Raw genomic sequence first — 8947 nt, forward strand, 5'->3', positions numbered from 1 at the left:
ACCAAGTTTACTTTTATATGAGAATGCAAGAAAAAGTGAGGACTGCAGATGCTGGAGATCAGAGCTGAAAAATGTGTTGCTGGAAAAGCGCAGCAGGTCAGGCAGCATCCAAGGAGCAGGAGAATTGACGTTTCAGGCATAAGCCCTTCTTCAGGAATGTCCTGAAGAAGGGCTTATGCCCGAAATGTTGATTCTCCTGCTCCTTGGATGCTGCCTGACCTGCTGTGCTTTTCCAGCAACACATTTTTCAGCTTTTCTATGAGAATGGCCTTGCAGATCACATGCAAAATGACTGCTGTTTCTGAACTGAGAACATCGGATTGACAGTGACTGAATCAAACACTTTCGGTGACAGCTTGTTGTCTTTGAAACTTGAAACTATTTTGCAGGATTAGAATATTGAATTGTCCAATCACTTAAACAAAGCAAAGTAAGAGACCTAGCCTAGTTGGGCCTCAGCATTATAAAACAATTGACAGTAAGGTTGTCAATAAAAGACTGAGAAATATCATCCCTCTGTCAGTACCTTCCAGTGTGCACCAGGTTGCACCGTTACTGACACCATTAAGACTGACAACTGCCCGCTACATCTTAGAGTGGGCATCAACTACACTGGTGAGCCTGTATTAATAATCCAAATTAAAACAACAGTCATAAGTTTTTAAGGAGAACAGCATTGTAATAAATACAGCTATCATGTAAGTAATATTCATAAAGCACAGTAAAGGCCAAAGTTGTAAGTGATGGACATTTGTGTTTGCTCTCAATCTTACTTGGCATTCATATCTCTCCCTCAACTTGGCTGTAAATCAGATAAGATAGAGAATGAAGAAAAAAAGTGTTCATGCGTCAAGACTGCAAACATCTTTGATCATCATTTTGTACACTTGCATTTGGCAATGTCAGAAGTTATGTAACTGAACTTCCATTGGCTTGTAACCAAATTTGAGCAAGATTGTATTCTACTTCCCATTCGTCAGCAAACACATGGTTTTTTTTCCCCATTTGTTCATTGGGCTGTTATAAACTAGAGGATAACTGTATTTAAACTGAGTCAAAGTCCACACCTTTAATGAGGCTTTATTTCAGTTAACCACACTCCATAACACCCAGAACACACAGAAGTGGGAAGTTGAGTGTGGACCTTGTGGAGATCGGAGAGGTGCTAAACAAACATTTCTCATCAGTTTTTACTCAGGAAAAGGAGAATATTGTAGAGAAGAATGAGGTACGAGGATATTAGACTAGAAAGGATTGAGGTTAGTTATGAACAGGTGTTATGAATTCTAGAAGGAGTGAAAGTAGACAAGTCCCCTGGGTTGCATGGGATTTATCCGAGGATTCTCTGGGAAGCTAGGGAGGAGATAGCAGAGCCTTTGGCTTTGATCTTTGAATCGTCATTGTCTACAGGCTTAGTACCAGAGGACTGGAGGATTGCAAATGTTGTGCCCATGCTCAAGAAGGGCATTAGAGATGACCCAGGGAATTATAGACCAGTAAGCCTTACTTCTGTTGTAGGAAAGGTTTTGGAAAGGATTATAAGAGATAAGATTTATAAATCATCTAGCAAGCAATAATTTGATTTCAAGTAGTCAACATGGTTTTGTCAAGGGCAGGTCGTGTCTCACAAACCTCATTGATTTTTTTGAGAAGGTGACCAAGCATGTAGATGAGGGTAGGGCAGTTGATGTGGTATACATGGACTTCAATAAAGCCTTTGATAAAGTTCCACATGGTAGACTGTTGGAGAAAATGCAGAGGCATGGGATTGAGGGTGATTTAGCAGTTTGGATTAGAAACTGACTTTCTGAAAGAAGGCAGCGAGTGGTGATTGATGGAAAATATTCAACCTGGAGTCCAGTTACTAGTGATGTGCCACAAAGATCTGTTTTGGGACCACTGCTGTTTGTCATTTTTAATGCAAGGCTATCAGCAACAAATATGAATGTGAGAGATTCCAGAGCGGGAAAAGGCTATTCATTCCATCCAGTCAACTCTGGTCAGAGTCCACTCAGGTTACAGACCTACTTTAAGGAGAATTACTTCATCAGCCTGCATCTGAACAATCCGGTACTGCTCCTAATATCTCACAAATTTCATTCTCTTGAGAAGGCAGGTATTCAATTTTCTTTGACAGCTATCATCAATATCCTGTTTGATGTAGGGTAAAATCTGGATCCCATCCTTTTAAATACGACTCATGACAAATGTTATCAGTATTATGACTTATCAGACGGTATATTTTAAACTCTTTTAAATCACGGTGAAATGCAATAGTGGAGAGGGACATCTGAATATGATCCCAATGATAAACCAATGTGACCTGGTTGCCATGGGAACTGGGGGCCCAGTCAAGTCCTAGTTAAAATCCCAGTGCTAGGTTTCACACCTCAACACAAAGGCTGAAGCAGCCCTGCCTAGCTTTTTGAAGAATTAATGACTCAGAGTCTTAAGAGAAATAGAGATTGAGAGAAATTGAGGGAGAATTTGGTGTTGACAGCTGGTTCCCTGATCAAAGAGAAGGGGCCTGTAGAGCTTTAAGGACACTGGGAGATTTACCTTGGCATAGCTGGGAAAAGGAGTTTCACGTTTGTTGCCAAAAGTTATAGAGTTAAAAATCACACACCAGGTTATCGTCCAAAGGTTTATTTGGAAGCACTAGCTTTCGGAGCACTGCTCCTTCATTAGGTGATTGTGGAGAATTAGATTGTAAGACACAGAATTTATAGCAAAAGTTTACAATGTTATATCAAAAGTTTTGCTATAAATTCTGTGTCTTACAATCTTGTTCTCCACTATCACCTGATGAAGGAGCAGTGCTCCGAAAGCTAATGTTTCCAAGTAAACCTGTTAGACTATAACCTGGTGTGTGATTTTTAACTTTGTACACCTCAGTCCAATACCTGCGTCTGCAAGTCAGAAGTTATAGAGTCAAAGAGTTATACAGCATGGAAACAGACCCTTCGGTCCAACTTGTCCACATTGACCAGACATTCCAATCTGACTTCGTCCCATTTGCCAGCATTTGGCCCCTATTCCTCTAAATCCTTCCTATTCATAAACCCATCCTTTTAAATGTTGCAATTGTACCAGCTTCAACCACGTTCTCTGGCAGCTCATTCCATACATGCACCACTGTCTACGTGAAAAAGTTAACATTCAGATTCTTTTTAGATTAGATTAGATTACTTACAGTGTGGAAACAGGCCCTTCGGCCCAACAAGTCCACACCGACCCGCCGAAGCGCAACCCACCCAGACCCATTCCCCTACATTTACCCCTGCACCTAACACTACGGGCAATTTAGCATGGCCAATTCACCTGACCTGCACATTTTTGGACTGTGGGAGGAAACCGGAGCACCCGGAGGAAACCCACGCAGACACGGGGAGAATGTGCAAACTCCAGACAGTCAGTCGCCTGAGGCGGGAATTGAACCCGGGTCTCTGGCGCTGTGAGGCAGCAGTGCTAACCACTGTGCCACCGTGCCGCCCACTTTCCCCTTTAAATCTTTCCCCTCTCAGCTTCAACCTATGCCCTGTAGTTTTGGACCCCCTCACCCTGTGGAGATTCTCAAAAGATGGAGGGAATAAGCTTTTGATCAAGCTCCAACTCAATGCAAAATGGGAAAACAATTCTGTTTGGAAGCAGGGCGTAACTTTGGATTGGTTCCTGTGAAGAATACAATTTTAAGCTAAATTATTGTATTCCTACATCTATTCCCACCCTTATTTGATTTGCACTGTTATCCTGTTAGACTTTGTAACCTTCTATCTGATCATAAACCTTGTATTTAGTTATTTTCTTCTCTTTTTCTGCCTCTGTGCTTTCTTAAAACCTGTTGCATCTCTAATCTTTCTAGTTCATAGAATCCCTACATAGTGGAAGCAGGCCATTTGACCCAATGAGTCCACGCTGACCCTCTGAAGAGCATCCTGTTCTAACCCACCCCCTACCCTATCCCAGTAACCCTGCATTTACCATAGCTAACCCACCTTGCCTACACGTCTTTGGACTGCGGGAGGAAACTAGAGCACCCACAGGAAACCCACGCTGGCACAGGGAGAATGTGCAAACTCCACGCAGACATTTGCGTGAGGGTGGAATCAAACCCCGGTCCCGTGACGCCCAGCATTGTAGAGTCATAGAGATATACAGCATGGAAACAGACCCTTCAGTCCAACTTGTCCATGCCGACCAGATATCCTACGTAAATCTAGTCCCATTTGCCAGCATTTGGCCCATATACCTCTAAAATCTTCCTGTTCATATACCCATTCAGGTGCCTTTTAAATGTTGTAATTGTACCAGCCTCCACCACTTCCTCTGGTAGCTCATTCCGTATTTGCAGCATTGTTTGCTTGAAAGAGTTGTCCCTTAGATCCATTTTGTTATCTTTTCACTCTTACCTTAAACCTGTGTCCTCTAGTTTTGGACTCCCCCACCGCAGGGAAAAGACCTTGTCTATTTACAGTATTCATGCCCCTCATGTATAACTTGGTGGTGTGTGATTTTTAATTTTGTACACCCCAGTCCAATACCAGTACCTCCATATCATGCCCCTCATGATTTTATAAATTTCTATAAGGTCACCCCTTAGCCTCCGACACTCCAGGGAAAATCGCCCCAGCCTATTCAGCCTGTCTGTATAGCTCAAGCTTTCCAACTCTGGCAACATTCTTGTAAATCTTTTCTGATCCCTTTCTAGTTTCACGACATCTTACCAATAGCAGGGAGAGCAGAATTGTATGCAGTATTCCAAAAATGACCTAATAAGTGTCTGTAAGCAGCGACATGACCTCCCAACTCCTATTCTCAATGCTCTGATCAATAAAGGAAAGCATACAAAACACCTTCTTTATCATCCTATCTGCCTGCAACTCCATTTTCAAGGATCTATGGACCTGCACTCCATGGTCTCTTTGTTCAGCAACACAGCCTAGGACATTAAGTGTACAAGTCCTGCATTGATTTGCCTTTCCAAAATGCAGTACCTTCCATTTATCTAAATAAAACTCCATCTGCCATTCCTCGGCCCATTGGCCCATCTGATCAAGATCCCGTTGTATTCTGAGGTAACCTTCTTCGCTGTCCACTACACCTCCAATTTTAGTGTCATCTGCAAACTTACTAACTGTACCTCCTAAGTTCACATCCAAATCATTTATATAAATGACGAAAAGCAGTGGATCCAGCACTGATCCTTGCAGTACGCCACTGGTCACAGGCCTCCAGTCTGAAAAGCAACCCTCCACCACCACCCTCTGCCTTCTACCTTCAAGCCAGTTCTATTTCCAAATTGCTAGTTCTCTCCATATCCCATGAGACCTAATCTTGCTAACCTGTCTACCATGAGAAACATTGTTAAATGCCTTACTGAAATCCATATAGATCACATCAACCATTCTGCCCTCATCAATCCTCTTTGTTACTTCTTCAAAAAATTCAATCAAGTTAGTGGGAACAATTTCCCATCCACAAAGCCATGTTGACTATCCCTAATCAGTCCTTGCTTTTCCAAATACGTGTAAATCCTATCCCTCAGGATTCCCTCCAACAACTTGACCACCACCAATGTCAGGCTCATTGGTCTATAGTTCCCTGGGGCTTTTTCTTACCACTTTTCTTAAAAGTGGCACAATGTTATCCAACCTCCAGTCCTCTGGCACTTTACCTGTGACTATCGATAATACAAATAAATCAGCAAGGGGCCCAGCAGTCTCATCCCTCATTCCCATAGAGTTCTACAATACACCTGATCAGGCCCTGGAGATTTATCCATCTTTATGCGTTTTAAGACATCCAGCACCATAGACAGCTTTTAAGATGCTGCTATTTATTTCCCCACATTCTATATCTTCCACATCCTTCTCCACTGCAGAGATTGATGCAAAATACTCATCTAGCATCTTACCCATCTCCTGCGGTTTCACACATAGACGGCCTTGCTGATCTTTAAGTGACCCTATTCTTTCGATGAGAGATCATTTATCTGCAACATAACTCCATTTCTCTCATGGAGCTGCCGAATATTTCAGGTACTTTTTGCTGTAATGATATTGTGGAATTCCTGCACATTAATGGAAAATATGGCAGTGCTGTAGAAGGCTTCTACTTGACACCTATACAGTATTCAATACACTGAGGTCAGACTGGGCTGAGGTACATCATTTGAATACCCCTAAACTATACAGGCTGCATGCCCCAGTTTACTGTCTCAATAAGATCTTTTATCACGACGATATTTCAGTTCCATCCTTCCTGTCCTTTTAACTTGGTCAAATATTTCAAATCATGGATACCAACAGTGAAGTTGGAGTAAGGGTTTCAGTCAGGTGCAGGTTAATATCCTACATTCATGTTACTTCGCATACACAAACACCCTGACCCCACCGTTGTCCTGTGGTAAAAGGAAACAGTAATTGGAAGGGCCCATTCTCAATTCCAGGGAAGGTTGGGAATAGGATGATTTACGCAGCTTTCATGCCAGGTCCCATGTTAGAATGCAACTATCCACTACTGTGTGTCTTGTACACTCAGAGGGAGCAAACCAACCTTTTCAAGGGATAGGGATTCAAAGCCTGATTTGTATTTTGAATCACTAATTAAATTAATCTATTATTATGCAGATAGAGCTCAAAGTCCAGATTAGGTTTCTTTGAAATTTAATTTCTTTACATTTTCATGAGACATTCAGGCCACAGTTCTTTTATGCACTTTGTGATTATTTTAAGAATTAATAGTACAATTGTCTAATTTGCATATTCATAGATAAGACTGGGTGTAAGTTCAAGGCTCAATTTCATCAATATCAAAATCTGTTGGCTTCAGGATAAATGTCTGCTATAATATGCAGCATTGTGAGTTCTGTGTGGAGTCACTGCATTGTTCATTTATGCCATCTGAATCCATCTTTTTTTTTAATTGGTCTACTTATCATCTTGCCTTTCAATCTACAGAGGAAATTCGAATATCTGAAGGACATGGGTGGAGAGTATTTCACTCGGTTAATTGAATACCAGATAATCGATGCCAGATAACAGAGTTGGTCACGCATCGGGACTTGCGATCATGTTTGGATGATCCAAATTTTGGTTAATTGAATGCTGGAAAATCGAGGTTCCTTTGTATTTGTGCATTTTCCCATCTGTCTATTGGTCTGTATCTACCAGCCTATCTCCTCTGTCCTCTCTCCATCAAATGCCAGAACTTCATGGACTTGTTTGTCACTAATGCTGAGATTGTCCATCCAGCTAACTCTGTTATTTCACCCTTTCTGCTGAAACCAAACCTCAGTACAACTCTGAGAATCACATCGTGCTCTTTTGAGCCCATTCTCATTGCAGTGTAAGTCCCAAGCTGGTTCCAAACCATATTCCCTCTCTCACAAATACAGCTTACACTTTCTAAAGATTCACTTAAGGGATGTGAGCATCACTGGCTGGGCCTGCATTTATTGCCTGTCTCAGGATGCCATTAAGAAGGTGCGGTGAGCTACTTTCTTGAACTACTACCTTTAATAATGTTGCCTAACCTCCATGGAAATCCTCAATTTGTTTCTGTCACCTCCAGGTGCAATTGTTGCAATGTTTTCCTGGTTGGCCTGCATCCCTCCGCCATCAATGAACTTTAACATCTGCATTAGCAGTAGGATTAAGATATTTGGTCCCTCAAGCTTGCTCTGCCTTTTAGTAAGGTCATGGATGATGTGGTTACTTTGCATTCCTCCCTACCCAGGATCGTCTTTCAGCACTTTGTTTATCAAGAATCTATTTACCTATATCTTTGTAGAGAGTTCCAAAGTCTCAATACCGTCTGTGAGAAAAATAAACTCCGCATTTGTATCTTAAATGGAAAACCTTTTATGTTTAAATAATGATTCCCTCATTCTAGATTCTCCCAAGGAAACATCCTTTTCACATCTATCCTGTCAAGACCACTCAGGATTTCCTATGTTTCAATTAAATCCTGGATAATTCCTCACGGGCTGCCAAGAAGTGGGACAAAGTGTGCCTTTTTGGTTGATGCACCTTTGCCATATTATCTGTATTTGCCTTGGTGTTGTCTGACCACCCAAATAACTGGATAGTCACATCTATATGTTTGATTAACATTCTTCTGCACACCTCTTACTCATTTGTGAAAGCATCATTTATTACCATAAACTTTTCCCAGTGTTCAGGGGTTAATGTTAGCTTTAGCAATACCTCTCCCATGTGGCTTTTACGGACCTTGAAAATGATATTTTTCACCTTTTCCTCCAGAACCTTAAATAAATGTGCATCAGCAGCACCAGGTACAGGGCAGGGCACAGTCAATGCTGCACAAATAATTTAATCTGTTGCCGAACGTCTTCGTTGCCTTCAGCTTTAGACACTGGAGGAGATTTAGAGTGTAGGATCCTAGCAGTTTGAAGCTCAGATGATAAGTATAAAAGAAGTTATAAGCAGTCTTTCTTCTTTCCTAGTCTTTCTTTGAAATCTTCAGTGAGAAGCCATGAAAATGGACAAGATTAGGTTGAGTTATCTGGTCGGCATGGACTAGTTGGACCAAAGGGTCTGTTTCTGTGCTGTATATCTCTGAGACTCTACGACTCTAATTAAGTGAACACTCATTTTTCCAAAATTCAGTGGATACAATTTAAACTGTCCAACATTTCCTCATGAAACAACTCATCCGTTCCAAGTGTTACTCTGGTAAACCTTCTCCGAATGGTTTCTAATGCATTCTTCCTTAAATAAAGAGAGCAAACTTGAATACAATATTCCAAACACGGTCTCCCCAGTCCTTTGTGTAACCTCACTAGTTTTATATTCAGGTCCTCTCAAAATAAATTGTAATATTCACCCAATTCCTGCTAAATTAAGAACTCACTAGTAGTTCCTCATCTACCACTGTAAACTGAGTTAAAACTCAGGATGAAGGAGCAGCGCTCTGAAAGCTAGAA

At 41.4% G+C, this 8947-nt stretch overlaps 1 pseudogene; it reads right to left on the reverse strand.

Annotated features, from left to right (window-relative positions):
- Positions 1 to 6986: 6986 nt before the first annotated feature.
- On the reverse strand, positions 6987 to 8509 carry LOC148141866 (tRNA-splicing ligase complex subunit FAM98B pseudogene; annotated as a pseudogene).
- Positions 8510 to 8947: the final 438 nt, after the last annotated feature.

Source organism: Chiloscyllium plagiosum, unplaced genomic scaffold (assembly GCF_037043375.1).
Source record: "Chiloscyllium plagiosum isolate Xiang-an unplaced genomic scaffold, Cpla_swu_hap1 HiC_scaffold_31, whole genome shotgun sequence".
Lineage (NCBI taxonomy): Eukaryota > Metazoa > Chordata > Chondrichthyes > Orectolobiformes > Hemiscylliidae > Chiloscyllium > Chiloscyllium plagiosum.